At 40.7% G+C, this 14480-nt stretch overlaps 1 long non-coding RNA gene across 4 annotated transcripts in view; it reads left to right on the top strand.

The window, feature by feature from the left end:
- Positions 1-10954, top strand: part of LOC105609244 (uncharacterized) — a 66999-nt gene extending 56045 nt beyond the window's left edge. For 3 of the 4 annotated variants that reach the window (XR_009599963.1, XR_009599962.1, XR_009599961.1), the window contains 2 exons: positions 8181-8267; positions 10441-10954. This is a non-coding gene — a long non-coding RNA (uncharacterized LOC105609244). Of the gene's footprint in view, positions 1-3043; positions 4201-8180; positions 8268-10440 lie in introns of those variants that run through there. The other variant, XR_009599964.1, reaches the window with a different exon arrangement.
- The last annotated feature ends 3526 nt before the right edge of the window (positions 10955-14480 follow it).

The raw sequence follows: 14480 nt of genomic DNA, 5'->3' as shown, positions 1-14480 counted from the left end.
TCTCCCTACTAACTCTTCAGTCTCTCCATGTTAACCTCTCTAATCCCAACAGTTCAAGAAGCAAGATTGAAAGAAAAGAGAGCATTCATGAGGGGTCAGAACACCTGGGTACCCGTCCTGGCTCCACATTATGAGGATGATCAGTCATTGGCCTAAGGGAATAATGCAAAATGTCACCAATGTGAAAGCCACATAGCTCTGGACCCTAGGAGATTTAGAGGTGATGTAGCGCCTGCCTTCATGTGTTGAAGAGTTGCCATGTGGAAGAGTGAGTATATGTGGGTCATATGTATTTTTGGAAACTGCAGAAGGCAAAGTGACGTTCATCATGTATTCAACAAATATTTAGTAAGTGACTGATATATACCAGTCATTGGTCTAAACACTGGGGATATAATAGTGAACAAGGCACATAAATTCCTCCCAGTTGCTATGATTCCAAATATAATTGTTCACTTGACACATTTATGTTGTCTTTGTTACATCTAGTTAATAAACTCCTCATGGGTGTGAAGCTTGTTTTCTCCCTCTCAAACATCTCTTCCTATTACCTAAATATAAACGGTCAGCAGTTTCCTTAAAATATACTCTTGTTAGGGAGATCAAGTAGTGAGCCCACTCTAACATTAGGAAGGAAAAGGAATTGTCCCAAGGCACCAAGAGTAGCACTGCTATTTCATTCTAGAAAGAAAGTCTAGCCCACTGGCAATATCCACAAGATAGTGTAACTTGGCAGGACCCTATGGGGCCTTCCCAGGACAGACCCTTCCCTATTACCTCTGCTTTAGCTCTTCTGTGAAGTACCTAGATAATAATATCTGACGCACACTTCCTGAATTGGTTTATAGATGCTAAAGCCATCACCAAATGGAAGAAATTAACTATTGATACTTGATGAGCATGAAACCTATTGTGTCTGAGGACTGACAATGTTAAACCCCACTACACCACTGCCCTACTACCTCAACATCAACCACAAGCTGACCTCATACCCTGAGACCCCCTACTCCTGGCTTTTAAAAATGCTTTGCTGATATCTGTGGGATCCAGAAAAATGGTACTGATGAACACATTTGCAGGGCAGGAATAGAGATGCAGATTCAAAGAACAGACTTCTGGACACAGCAGGGGGAGAAGTGGGTGGGACAATTGAGAGAGTAGCACTGAAACATATATATTACCACACATAAAATAAATAGCTAGTGGGAAAAGGCTATATAATATAGGGAGCTCAGCCCAGTGCCCTGTACCTACCTACAGGGCTGGGATGGAGTGAGGGGTGGGAGGGAGGTTCAAGAGGGAGCAGACATATATATACGTATGGCTGATTCATGTTGTTATATGGCAGAAACCAGCATGACCCACCAATATGAAGGATAATTGTAAAGCAATTATCCTTCAATTAAATTTTTTTTTTTTTATTAAATGCTTTGCTGAAACCCTTCAGGGAGTTTGGGGCATTTTGAGCACAAGCTACCCATTCTCCTTGCTTGGTCCTGCAACAAGCATTTCTGCTCCAAACTCTGAAGTTTCAGTTTGTTTGGCCTCACTGTGCATCAGGCACATGAACTTGCATTCAGTAACAGCAGCTCAGTAGCTACCTAATAAAGTCTTGATTTTTTAAAGAAATGATATGTGGGATTAAGAACGAAATGTTTGAAATCTAAATATGAAGCGCTTGCTCCTGGGAATATACCCTAGGCCAAGAGTAATGAAAATAAGTAACTCACCAGCCAAGAAAGGCTGGTCCAGCTCTCAGGCGTCTGAAGATTCAAACAGGTCACACATTTGAAGGACTGAGGACTCTCGTTTCTGAACAGTCAATTACATCTCTTTAATGAATAAGAAGGACATCTGCACAAGATACAAACTAATCTTCTTATCATTGAAAGAAAAAATCAGCAAGAGCTTCATCTCTACCACACAAACCCTTGGAATTTGAAATGCAAACGATCCTTGTTTTCTCACATGAAGAACAGAGCACTGGAAGAACAACGAAACAGAGCAAAAGCAGCAGTTCTTTAAAGGAACCTTTGGAAGAAAAGGAAGGGTTTCTCACTTAACAATAGGCTCAAGGTCCTGAAAATGATGAGAGAGAGCAGGGGGCAAGAAGGGGGCAGAATGTTTCACTGAGTGATGAGCCAGCACCCCTGCTGCTGGCTTCCAGAACGCAGGTTTCCCTCTCCCGCTTTGCCTTCATTAACAAAAACATCAGCTGGACTTCTACTTTGAAAAATGCTCTCATTAAGACCAATAATGAAAAACAGATTTTTTTTTAACTGAAATTTAAAAAATCATCTTCAGTTCTTCATCTAGCTTTTCTCCATACAAAAAAATTAAATTAGAGATAATTAGTTGGACAATTCAAACCAAAAAAAAAAAAAATCCCAAATCTGCTTTTTGTATTCTTTGCATAGATCTATTAATAATTATTCAGAAAGCCTAAAACAATGTTCACTGTTTGCCTCAGCAATTGCTTTCCGTGGGCAGTAGCAATCACTGCAAAATTATTAGCTTCCTCTGTATTTTCAGCAATATGTTATAGTGACATAATCAGTTGAAATAATTTTGTAGACTTTTAATAGGACTGTAGCATAAAGCCTTTGCTTCTGGACCCTAACTTTACAAAATCCTCCCAGAGCACCCTTTTTCAAGTATACCTAGGCTAATGACCGTTTGGTATGTGACTGTTCATTTGTATATACACACCCATATACACGGGCTTCCCTGGTGGGTCAGAGGTTAAAGCGTCTGACTCCAATGCAGGAGACCCAGGTTCGATCCCTGGGTGGGGAAGATCCCCTGGAGAAGGAAATGGCAACCCACTCCAGTATTCTTGCCTGGAGAATCTCATGGACAGAGGAGCCTGGTAGGCTACAGTCCACGGGGTTGCAAAGAGTCGGACACGACTTCACTTTCACTCTCACTTTCACCCATATACACACCCATTGCTTGTGTATCACTTAAGGCAGATTAGTCTAGCTGACTTTTACAAGCTGCATGGTGAGTGACAAAACAAATGCCACCTTATTCTTTTTTACAGAGGAGAGGCAGAGCGCTGGTGAAGGAGATATAAAACCAACAATCAACCTGGGACAGGCCGCTGCATACCTCTGAGCTTCTGTTTGTCTATACAATGCAAATAGTAGTATAGATATAGTAGAGATATGTTACCAGAACAAACAATTTTAACATCATAATTGTGAATGGACTAATTATGAATGGATAGCACAGAAAGCATTATCATCATTATAAAGTATTTTGTCTTATACTGGACTCCAGATTTCCTTGGAATGATTCTATGGGGAAGAATACGTTCTCAATCAGCACTGGTCTTAATAAGAAAATACAGATGATCCTTGAACCATCCATGTTTGAATTGCATGGGTCCACTTATACCTGAAATTTTTTTTTTTCCAAATAAATACACAGTTCACTCTCTATCCATGGGTTTCACATCCATGGATTCAACCAACTGCAGTCAACTGAGGGTCAAAATTCCTATCCTCGGTTCATTGAATCCTTTGAGGCAAAACCTGAGGATACAGAGGCCCAGCTTTAGGAGTGGGTGACTGTGAACACTGAGACTTCATCACCAGTACAGGAGACCCTGTGGCAGGTCTAGCCATTTCTTACAGCAGTTTGCTTTCCCCAAATTCCTCTAACTATGCCTTAAAAAAAAAAAAAAAATGGAGCTCTAATGGCCACATTCTCTAAATTCTAAACCAGGATATGTAGTTTGACCTGGGACTTTTGTGCTGTGACCAAGTATAAGAGATATTTTATGGGAACTACTATATAGCCTGGAAAATCCATGGATGGAGGAGCCTGGTGGGCTGCAGTCCATGGGGTCGCTAAGAGTCAGGCACGACTGAGCAACTTCACTTTGACTTTTCACTTTCATGCCTTGGAGAAGGAAATGGCAACCCACTCCAGTATTCTTGCCTGGAGAATCCCAGGGATGGGGGAGCCTGGTGGGCTGCCGTCTATGGGGTCGCACAGAGTCGGACACGACTGAAGCGATTTAGCAGCAGCAGCAGCAGCATATAGCATAGGGAACTATACTCAATATCTTGTAATAACCTATAATGGAAAAGAATCTGTATACACATGTGTACCTGTATAACTGAATCACTTTGCTATTCACTGGAAACTAATACAACATTGTAAATAAACTATATTTCAAATTTAACAAATAGACATTTTTGTGAGATATATATATATATATGTTTTTGATTGCGCTGGGTCTTCACTGTAGCATGAGGGCATCTCTAGTTGAGGCATTCAGGCTTAGCTGCCCCACGGACATGTGAGATCTTAGTTCCCCGACCAGAGATCAAACTGAGTCCCCTGCATTGGAAGGTGGATTCTTATCCACTGGACCACCAGGGAAGTCCCTTGTGAACTATATTGTGGACACCAAATTACTGGAATTTCTGGGACTTTTTTTTCATGGGAAAGAATCAGAATATTTGAAATCTAGAAAGTCCCTGATGATCAAGGACTTAGGGACACAGATAACCCACAAATGGCGAGTTTTTATAAGCAGAGTTCAACTTTAAGTGCAGAAAGTGATCTGCAACTTGGCTGATACCAGCTTTAATGAAGCAAAAGTATTTTCTATCTATTATCTATTATTTAATCTAGTAAATTAAAATGAAGAGAAAAAAAGTAGAACAGAAAACACCCCTTTATCAAGTGATGATCTCAGAATTTCCTTTTGAATCTTGTGACCCAGTGAAGGCATTGGCCCCCCTTTCTGATTTGTCTTTGCTTAATAAAAGAGGTCTGGGTTAAGAGGCAGGGAGGAATAAGGCAGGAATTATTATTAAAAAGGTAAGAAGTCTGTACTGAAAACTATACAGATCAAATATTACAGAACATTTTACATGAATGACTACTGTTATTCTTAGTTATTTAAACTTTGCATATTTTGAATAGCATTTGGGTCTATCTGATTTAGTAGGAGTAAAGGCAGGGAGAGGAAAGAGAGATGAAAATTATATTTTAGCAAAAACATGGAAGAAGAAAGGGATAGTGTTTGCATGCAAAATTTAGCTTCCTAGTAACCAAGGCAAAGAGGAAAATATGATGAGTTATATAACTTCTTTTTTTTCTAGTAGAAGCCAACAGGCCAATTATTCAGGAGAGACAAACCTTTTTTTTTTTTTGACACTCAGCTCTGAAAATAATTTGTGACAGAGGTTTTGCATAAAGAACCTTGAACAATTTAATGGATATTTTTTCCATTTAGGAGATTTTATATACACATGAGGGCTGCGCTGTTAGAGAAATGCTCTTTCATGCAGGCTAGAAAAGGTAGGATCTTTCTCTCCATCTCATCCCCTACTTACTGGGCCCCCATCCAAACACATTCTAGTCCAGGCACACGTGCCCTCAAAGGGCAAGTAGCCCAGGTGGGGCAGGGCCATAGAGAAACCACAATTAACGTCATTATTCACGACTTTTCAGGGAGGTGATAAGAGGTATACTCCCTTTGAAGCTGGCAAACCATTCATCCTGTCCCAGCAGCCTACACACTGAAGGTGGGATTTGTCGCAGCTGTTTCATTTCTGTTGCCTGTTCTGCCATTCTTTCTCCCACAGAGGAGTAAGAAAGAAGAAAACGGAGGGGAGAAAAGTTGCTCATATTATCTCTTCCATCCAGCAAGGTGTGTGGCTAGAGTTACTCTTGGCCTAAAGGAAAGATTTGAATCTCCATGCTGTGATCCTAAGGGGGCAGCGAGGTGATGGCAGATGTAGATGAAAACCGTAGGCTCCCTGGGCTCTTGGTGTTATAAAACATGACAACTTCATAGAGAGAGAGGTGAGAGAGCGAAGAGGTATATGTTTTTCAGAATGCTACCTTCAGCGCTTGATGCTTATTAAAGGCCCATCAAAACAAAAACCTGAACAGGCTGCTAAATGGTGCTTTGGTGGATTAACACTGGGCTGGATCCCACATTTTGAGATTTCAAAGTTCCTTTGAAGTTTAGCATATTAGAAAATCTCTTTGCAAATCGTACCACCGTAAACTGCGGATGTTTCCTACTGCATATTAAAAATGGATAGCCAACAAGGACTTACTATTCAGCACAAGAAATTCTGTTCAATATTATGTGGCAGCCTGGATGGGAGGTGGGGGAGAATGGATACATGTATATGTATGGCTGAGCTCCTTTGCTGTCCACCTGAAACTATCACAGTCTTGTTAATTGGCTATACTCCAATATAAAGTAAAAGTTTGAAAAAAAATTTAGATGTTTAGAGGTTAAAAGCTCTGTGATGGAAGAAGAGTTGACTCATTCTTTAGGTTTTAATAAGGGGGAGAAAAAAATCTTTCATCATAACAAACATAAAAATAAAAATATCCCACAACGAATGAAAAAAAGAACAAGTCAGTCAGATGGATTTGCCAAAGGTGATCTTTTTCTCCTAAAGATTCAGTTCCTTTCAGAAAGTTCATACCACTTCTGTTTCCTTGACAGGGCCCTACATCTTAATAGCCTTAGTATTAGGGTAATTTCTTTAAAATAGTCAATGTGGCTATCATTAAAGTAGCCATCGTCATCATCATCCTTGATTTTGTTAATGTTACTTTACTGGCTTCTCAGTCTGAGGGCCCTGAAGTCCTCAGTAGGAGAATGAGCCTCCTATTCCCTTTAGGATCACTCAGGTTGATTTGGGGATTAAGCTGTGAGAGGCCTGGGGGATACAAAGGTGGGGGACAGTGTTCTGTCCTCAAGGCCCTCTGAGATCAGATCCTGATTCCTGCCCCAAGCTGGAAGTTACCAGCTTTCCAGGCATGGATAAGGAACACATACCAAGTTCCTGAAGGAGCCTTCTTTACATCAGGGCTCCTTAGAAAAGCTAAAAGCAAATTACGCAAAAGTAAAACTGAAAACAAATCATGCATCCCACTCATTAAAGAGTATGTAATAGAAACGCATTGCTATTTAAGGTAGCTGTAGCATTTGATGTGAATCTAATGACTTTCCTGTTATCACATCTGTGTATATTTATAAACTTGTCTCAGCACAGAAACATGCGTCACCACTGAACCCTTGAAAGTGGCTGAGGTTATGGTGTGGGAGATGAACATGAAATTTAACTACAAGATGAAGCTCCTTAAAAGGTCAGTGGGGTGGAGATTAGTAATTGTTCCAGTAGAGCAACTCTCCACAATACATTTTGATGCAATGACTAATTATTGTGATTATTTTCATCAGCAAAGGCTCCTTTAGAGTTAAACACATTCATTTTCTCTTTACCTCCCTCAAAAGCATTTCAAGCCTTGGAGAAATTCCATATGTTTTCTACCTATACTTAGGAAATATGCTCTCATATTTTTTCCACAAAAGGCGAACTACCTTTCTTCCCACTGCTCTGCTGTCTGTGAAGCAGTAGTTCTCTCTTCTCTGTATCTGTTCTAGAAAGCCAGATGGAGCTGAATGAAAACAATTAGCACCAGAGTTCATAAAAATCCTCATCTGACCTTTGGGGGAACTCCTGGGCTCACAATCTATAACCAGTAAGCTACAGGTGACCATAGTGAGCTGACACACTGCAACAGAAGGCAGTAGTAAGTATAGATATTATAGATTTTTAAAAATTATTTTTAGCCCCTAAAAACACTCTCTACAGTTTTACAGGTTTATATTAAATATGGCTTCTTCACTGAGCATTTTTCCAAAGGAAAACCTGCAGAAGAGGGTGCGGTTTTAGAGCTGACTCACTGACGTGGTAGGAAGAATGAAAGATTAATAGAATAATTAGCTATAAAAGATCACTTATAACACCATCATCAATTCAGTTCAGTTCAGTCGCTCAGTCGTGTCCAACTCTTTGCGACCCCATGAATCACAGCACACCAGGCCTCCCTGTCCATCACCAACTGCTGGAGTTCACTCAGACTCACATCCATCGAGCCGGTGATGCCATCCAGCCATCTCATCCTCTGTCGTCCCCTTCTCCTCCTGCCCCCAATCCCTCCCAGCATCAGAGTCTTTTCCAATGAGTCAACTCTTTGCATGAGGTGGCCAAAGTACTGGAGTTTCAGCTTTAGCATCAGTCCTTCCAATGAACACCCAGGGCTGATCTCCTTCATCATAACTCCTTAAATTCCTGTAATGCCTTAGACTTTTCAAAGGGATTTCACATGTTCTTGTTTGCTCTTTGTAGACCTGAATTTGAAACCACACAAGCGTAGATGAAAAGCATACTTCTCTCATGACATGACCTGGGAAAAACAGTCCAGTTTTCCAAACGGTGAGATGTCTGCATTACCATAAAGACAATTATTAAGACTCAGTCTTCAGGAGCAAAATGGAGAAGAGATTTGGGGGAATATTAACCAGACTGTCATATTCTTTCTCCTTCTAGTTCATCTCCAAATTTCAATTGAGGAAACAACTGTCTTGGCTTGTCTTGTTTTAATGCATGTTGTTGCTGAATTTATCTGCATTGTTTAAATTCATGCTATAATTGTCATGCTATTTATTTGTTCAGGCAACTAGGTGGTCAGTTTGATTTTTCAGTCTTTGAACAAAATCTTTGATAGTTTAAAATGCCTGGTGACTGAAAGATATTGGGAACACCCATCTTTTTACATGAATGACTTCTAAGAGAGCAATACACAGGAATCAAATTTTATTTCAGCTTAAATAAATCTAAGCACAAAATATTCATTTGGTCAATGATTTTTAAATTCAGAATCTCCGAATTTTTAAATACTGGGACAGGGTAGAAAATCAGTAACAGAGGGATATTTGCTCACTCAACGACAACATGTGAGAGTAGACAAAAATTTATGAGTACAGATTTCAGAAAGTCTGGTTTAAAATGACATGGGAATATGCTAATATCTTAAAAGAAGGCTGTAACTGTAAGCATATTTTATATTGCTTTTACTCATAAAATCTCCCCTACCCTCAAACTATGGCTATTTATTACTTAACAAATTGTAGTGTTTAAATATCTTCAGCCTTATCTAGAGATGCAACAAGGACCCACTATTATGAGCTTTCCTTTTAGGCATTTTGGAAACAATCCAAAAATAGACTCTTTATCTTTGACTGCATAGCATGTCTTAATGTAATAGTTATAATGGTAATTATTCATATTTATTGTATTTTCCTTAAAGATGCTTTACATGCATATTTTACATTTCATTACTTTGTGTCATAATGCAGCGTCATAAACTTAAACATGAAACCACTTTGTGTTACTGCACAAGTACTAAATAGCTCGATAAAATGCGAGATTCTATTTAAATGGCACCTTATGAAGAACTATTCTCCCATCTCTCTCCAGGTACTGCATTTCATAACTCGATTCTTTTCAATTTTAACAGCGATTGGCTTTGCATAAAATCTTAAAGTCGGGAGGTATATTCATTTAGAGGATTGCTTTCAGCTACCAGCAGCAAAAAACTTGACAAACAGTAGCTTAAAAAGGTAAAAGGTTTATTGGGCCCTGAAGACTGCCATTCATCCTCTTTAGCAAATGGCCTTTGTCTTCATTATCATAATGGGGCCACCATACCTGGGCCTCTCCTCTGCACATCAGATCAGAAGAGAAGGAGTGGGCAAAGGACAACAGGAAAGAGGCCTTCCTGGTAAGCCAGCTGAGTCTCTCTGTTTTCCTTTTTAATTGAGATATAATTCACATACCATTAAATTCGCCCCTTTAAAGTGTAGAATTCAATGGTTTTTAGTATACTGCTATCCAGAACATTTCCATCATTCCAAAAGGAAAGCCGTACTCGTTAGCAGCCAGTCCCCATTCCCCTCCGCTCCCTTTCTGTAGCTACTAGCAACCACTACCTACTCTCCATTTCTGTGCTTGTTCCGGACATTTTGCGTAAATGAAGCCATACAATCTGTGGCCTTTTGTGTCTGAATCCCTTTGGGTCTGGCTTTGTTCATTCAGCATAATATTCTCAAGGCTCACCCACTGAATGGAAGTATCGGTACTCCATTTCTTTTTATGATCAAATAATATTCCATTGTACGGATATAACACATTGGTATATAGAGTTGTTTCTACTTTGGGGCTACTATGAATAATGCTGCTATGAATATTTACATAGAAGCTTTTATGTGAACATACGGTAACACAATGTTCTAGCTTTTCGAGAAGCTGCCAAATTGTTTTCCAAGTAGTCACATCATTTTACAATCTCATGAGCAGAGTACAAGAGGTTCGATGAATCGTCTCTTTTAAAACCTTTTCTCAAAAGCCTCTCCCACCCCATCCCCCACCCCAGAGACTTCTACAAACATGTCATTGGCCAGAACTGGGTCATGTGGCTACTCCTGTCTTCAACTGAGTCTGGGAAAGTGGGCTTTCTAACCTTCAAACCTCTATTGTAGAAAAGCAAGGGAGGTTTGCATCTCTGTTAAAGAAGTGATCCAGGTCACTTTTTTTTTTTTTCTGATAGGAAATCCCCTCTTCAAAACCCCTGACAAAGGGGCATCTCACCTCTGCTGCTGCTGAGTCGCTTCAGTCGTGTCTGACTCTGTGCGACCCCATAGACGGCAGCCCACCAGGCTCCCCTGTCCCTGGGATTCTCCAGGCAAGAGTACTGGAGTGGTTTGTCATTTCCTTCTCCAAGCCATGAAAGTGAAAAGTGAAAGTGAAGTCACTCAGTCGTGTCTGACCCTCAGTGACTCCATGGACTGCAGCCTTCCAGGCTCCTCCATCCAGGGGTTTTCCAGGCAAGAGTACTGGAGTGGGGTGCCATTGCCTTCTCCGCATCTCACCTCTACTGGAACACAATTCAAGATAAGACTCCTATCTCCATATATATGCATTACGGGGAGGGATGAGAGAGGGGGGCTCAGGATGGGGAACACATGTATACCTGTGGTGGATTCATGTTGATGGATGGCAAAACCAATACAATATTGTAGAGTAATTAACCTCCAATTAAAATAAATTTATATTAAAAAAAAGACTCCTATCTCTTGAGGGAAGCCCCCCACTCCACATTTGAATGGATCCTATTATTAGTTCTTCCTGTGTACTGAGTAATGCATCTGATAGTTTCCCTTCAGAAATAATAAAACAAAGGGAATACAGGAATGCAAATGAAATAGAGTCATTAATAATGTAAATGTGATGCTCCAGCTATTACTGTGAAGCTCACAGGAGGGTTCGGTAATTGTTTGTCTTCCTCCCTTCCACCCCCAGCCCACCTCCTATCTTTCCCTTCTTTCCTCTGTAATGGCATGGCAGGAGGAGACATTTTGTTGTTCTGTTAAATTATACATTTCTAGGACATCAGGGATGGTGTTGTCTAATTGACTTTGGTCCACACCTGCTACAACTTATGCGTATGCTCGAATTAATGACTTTTTCCCATAGAAGAGAAGGAAGACAACCGGTGACAGAAGAAACCACTCACAGAGCCACTGCTGGATTATCAGCATGCTGGGTGCTTAATGAGTTGCTGAATAATATAATACTGCTTTAGTTCTTTAGCTACCTCATGATTAAATGCTATAAATATTTATGATTTATTACTGATGCTTTGGATCGGATAGGCTTTGGAAGACTCATGGATCACAGTGATTCTAAAGGAGAATAAGAAAATAAAACTATATAAAGCTGCTTATTTATAACGCTGCTCAAATGGGTTATGCAATTTTTCAGAAGCAGGCGGAGGTAAAGCTATTCAGTGGCCATGCCATTTAAATGGTTTCTTCTATAATTGGTAATATATTTCTCGTAAGAGTATATGTATAACAAATGGGCATTATGGTTATCACTTTCTACTAAGAGCCCACTCATCTTTGAAGGTTTCAGTTAGGTTCAAGATCAAAGAACAGAGCATCAGGGTTACCGCAAGTCCTTTCTCACTATATGTGCCTCTTGCGTACTCAGTGGCTAAGTTGTGTCCAATGCTTTGTGACCCCATGGACTATAGCCCACAAGGCTCCTCTGTCCATGAAATTTTCCAGGCAAGAACACTGGAGTGGGTTGTCATTTCCTTCTCCAGGGGATATTCCCAACCAAGGGATTGAACCCACATCTGCTGAGTCTCCCTCATTGGCAGAGAGATTTCTTACCACTGAGCCACAGGCCTGTTGTATGTGCCAACCCAGGACTAATAAATGGGGGTCTTCCCCCTAGAGTCAGAAATCAGACCTCTGAGAAGCAAGGTGAGCATGTAGCTGTACCACTGTCCCCAGGTGCACCTAATTATCCACTTACGCTCTGCTGTTTCCTCGGTTCTGCTGGCTTAGAGAACTCGTGCTCAAAAAATGAACATTTGCATGAGGCACATGGTGGTGCTCAGTGGGCACTGTGATGTGAGCTCCAGTTCAAATCACTGGGTTTCATCCCCAATTCCATCAAGTTGCATGGCCCTCAGCAAGCTGTTTAACCTCTCTGGGCTTCAGTTTCTTCATGGCTTTCCTGTGGATTGAGTGAGTTAATACATGTGAGGCACTAGCCAAGAGCAAGTGCTTGATTAAATATTATGTATTGTTATCTCCATTAAAAGGAATCAGAAGCAAACCTTTTGACGTACAATGTGTCTTAGGACAGAGTACACATCTCTGAACATTGTAAATTTAGCATATACAGAAAAAGAGAAGCACTAAAACCTTTTTCCCCTGGAACTGTTTCTGTACCCTAATGTCTATATGGAGAAGAAAATCACTGAGCTTGGCCTTTTCACATATCTTATCTCATTGCATCTTTATACCCACCCTTTGAGACGGTTATTTGTTATTGTTCTCCTAATTTTACTATAAATATAAGGAAACCAAGAACTTGAGAGATGAACCAGTTTGCCCAAGAGCACAAAATGCCTAAGCAGCAGAGTCAAGATTTGAACCCAGTTCTTCAACTCAATCAATCTATACACAAAGTGGTGATAAGAATATGTTTGCATCTTGTCTTTGTAAGAAATGGAAAGGCAAGTTTGGGGTTAGGGGAGAGGAGGATGGAAAAGAGCACCTTCACATAATTCTCAGTGAAGGGAAGGATGGGCTCTCCTTGAGAAAGGGTCAACACAGCCCTCCTGGTTTCCAAAACCAGCTACTTTTAAATACAAAGTGCCACTGATTTGAATCACAAAGGCAGGGTGCTCAAACAAAATTATAGTTTGTCTTTAAACTGATAAGTGTAGTCAGAATCTAAGAAACCTCTATGTTAGAAACTTAAGTGATTTACTATTGCATTTACTCATGCCATTTAAGTGGAGGATAAACATTCCACAATTTCTAATACATTAATGCCAATGAAGAAAGCAAAAGGTTGCTGGAAATTTATGACTGACAGCCCAGTGCTCTCAGCCAGCTAATGAAGTCTCTCTCTCACGCACAGCTGCCTCATGTACCAAGGCTCAGGTCAAGTATTCCTATCACTGAGGAGATGTCATCTGGCTCCTTATTTGAAGAAGGATTCTTAATACCTCATCACTCTCACATCTCCCTAGTTTTGTTTCAGACAAAAAGAAATTAGATAATCAAGTCACATACAGAGAAGAGACTATTTATAATACTCATGAGAGTAAAACCTTTTCAGGTCTGAATGGAAGGTCATGCAGTCTCCATGAAACAACATCCTGACTGGTGGGAACAAAAAAGCTAGCAAAACCAACTGGCTCACTTTACTCTTCTAAAAGGCCCCAGAGTGAAAGGTGTAACTATTCCCTTAGGTGAGGTCCATGGTGACGGATAGCACCTATGAAACATTTCCTACCTGCCACGTATATTGTTTATGTGGTTAACTAGCTCTAGCAAATACTATATCTTGTTTACTCCTACAAGCAGCACCATAAAATAGAAAATATTGTCTTCATGTTAGCGATGTGGACAAGCTTCCCAGGTGGTGCTAGTGGTAAAGAACCCACCTGCCAATACAGGAGGCCTAAGAGATGTGGGTTTGTTCCCTGGGTTAGGAAGATCCCCTGAAGGAGGGCACGGCAACCCACTCCAGGGTTCATGCTTGGGGAATCCCATGGACAGAGGAGCCTGGTGGGCTATAGTCCATGGGGTCACAAAGAGTTGGACAAGACTGAAGTGACTTAGCACACAGCACAGAGATATGCAAACTGAGGTTTAGAGAAGACACGGAACTAACCCCAGGTCACACAGACACTAAATGGTAGAGCAAGGACTCAAACCCAGGCTATCTGTTATCTAAGTCCATGCTCTTTTCAACTTCCTACATCTTCTTCTTTCTTTGGACTGTGCGACACCCTCCTCATATTTATCACAGAGGAGTTTAATAGTTATCTATTGCTATATAACACCTTACCACACACTTAGTGGTTTAAAGCAACACACACGTTAGCTGTGGGTCAGGAATCTGGGCATGACTTAGCTGGTTCCTCTACTTTAAAGTCTCTCGCAAGATTGCAGTAAGGTGTCAGTCAGGAGTGGCGTCTCATCAGAGGCTTGACCGGGGAGGGATTTGCTTCAGAGCTCACATGTTTGCTGGCAGCACTCAGGTCCTGGCAGGTTGCTG

Source organism: Ovis aries, chromosome 1, assembly GCF_016772045.2.
Source record: "Ovis aries strain OAR_USU_Benz2616 breed Rambouillet chromosome 1, ARS-UI_Ramb_v3.0, whole genome shotgun sequence".
NCBI lineage: Eukaryota > Metazoa > Chordata > Mammalia > Artiodactyla > Bovidae > Ovis > Ovis aries.
This window is presented reverse-complemented; position numbering and strand designations above follow the sequence as displayed.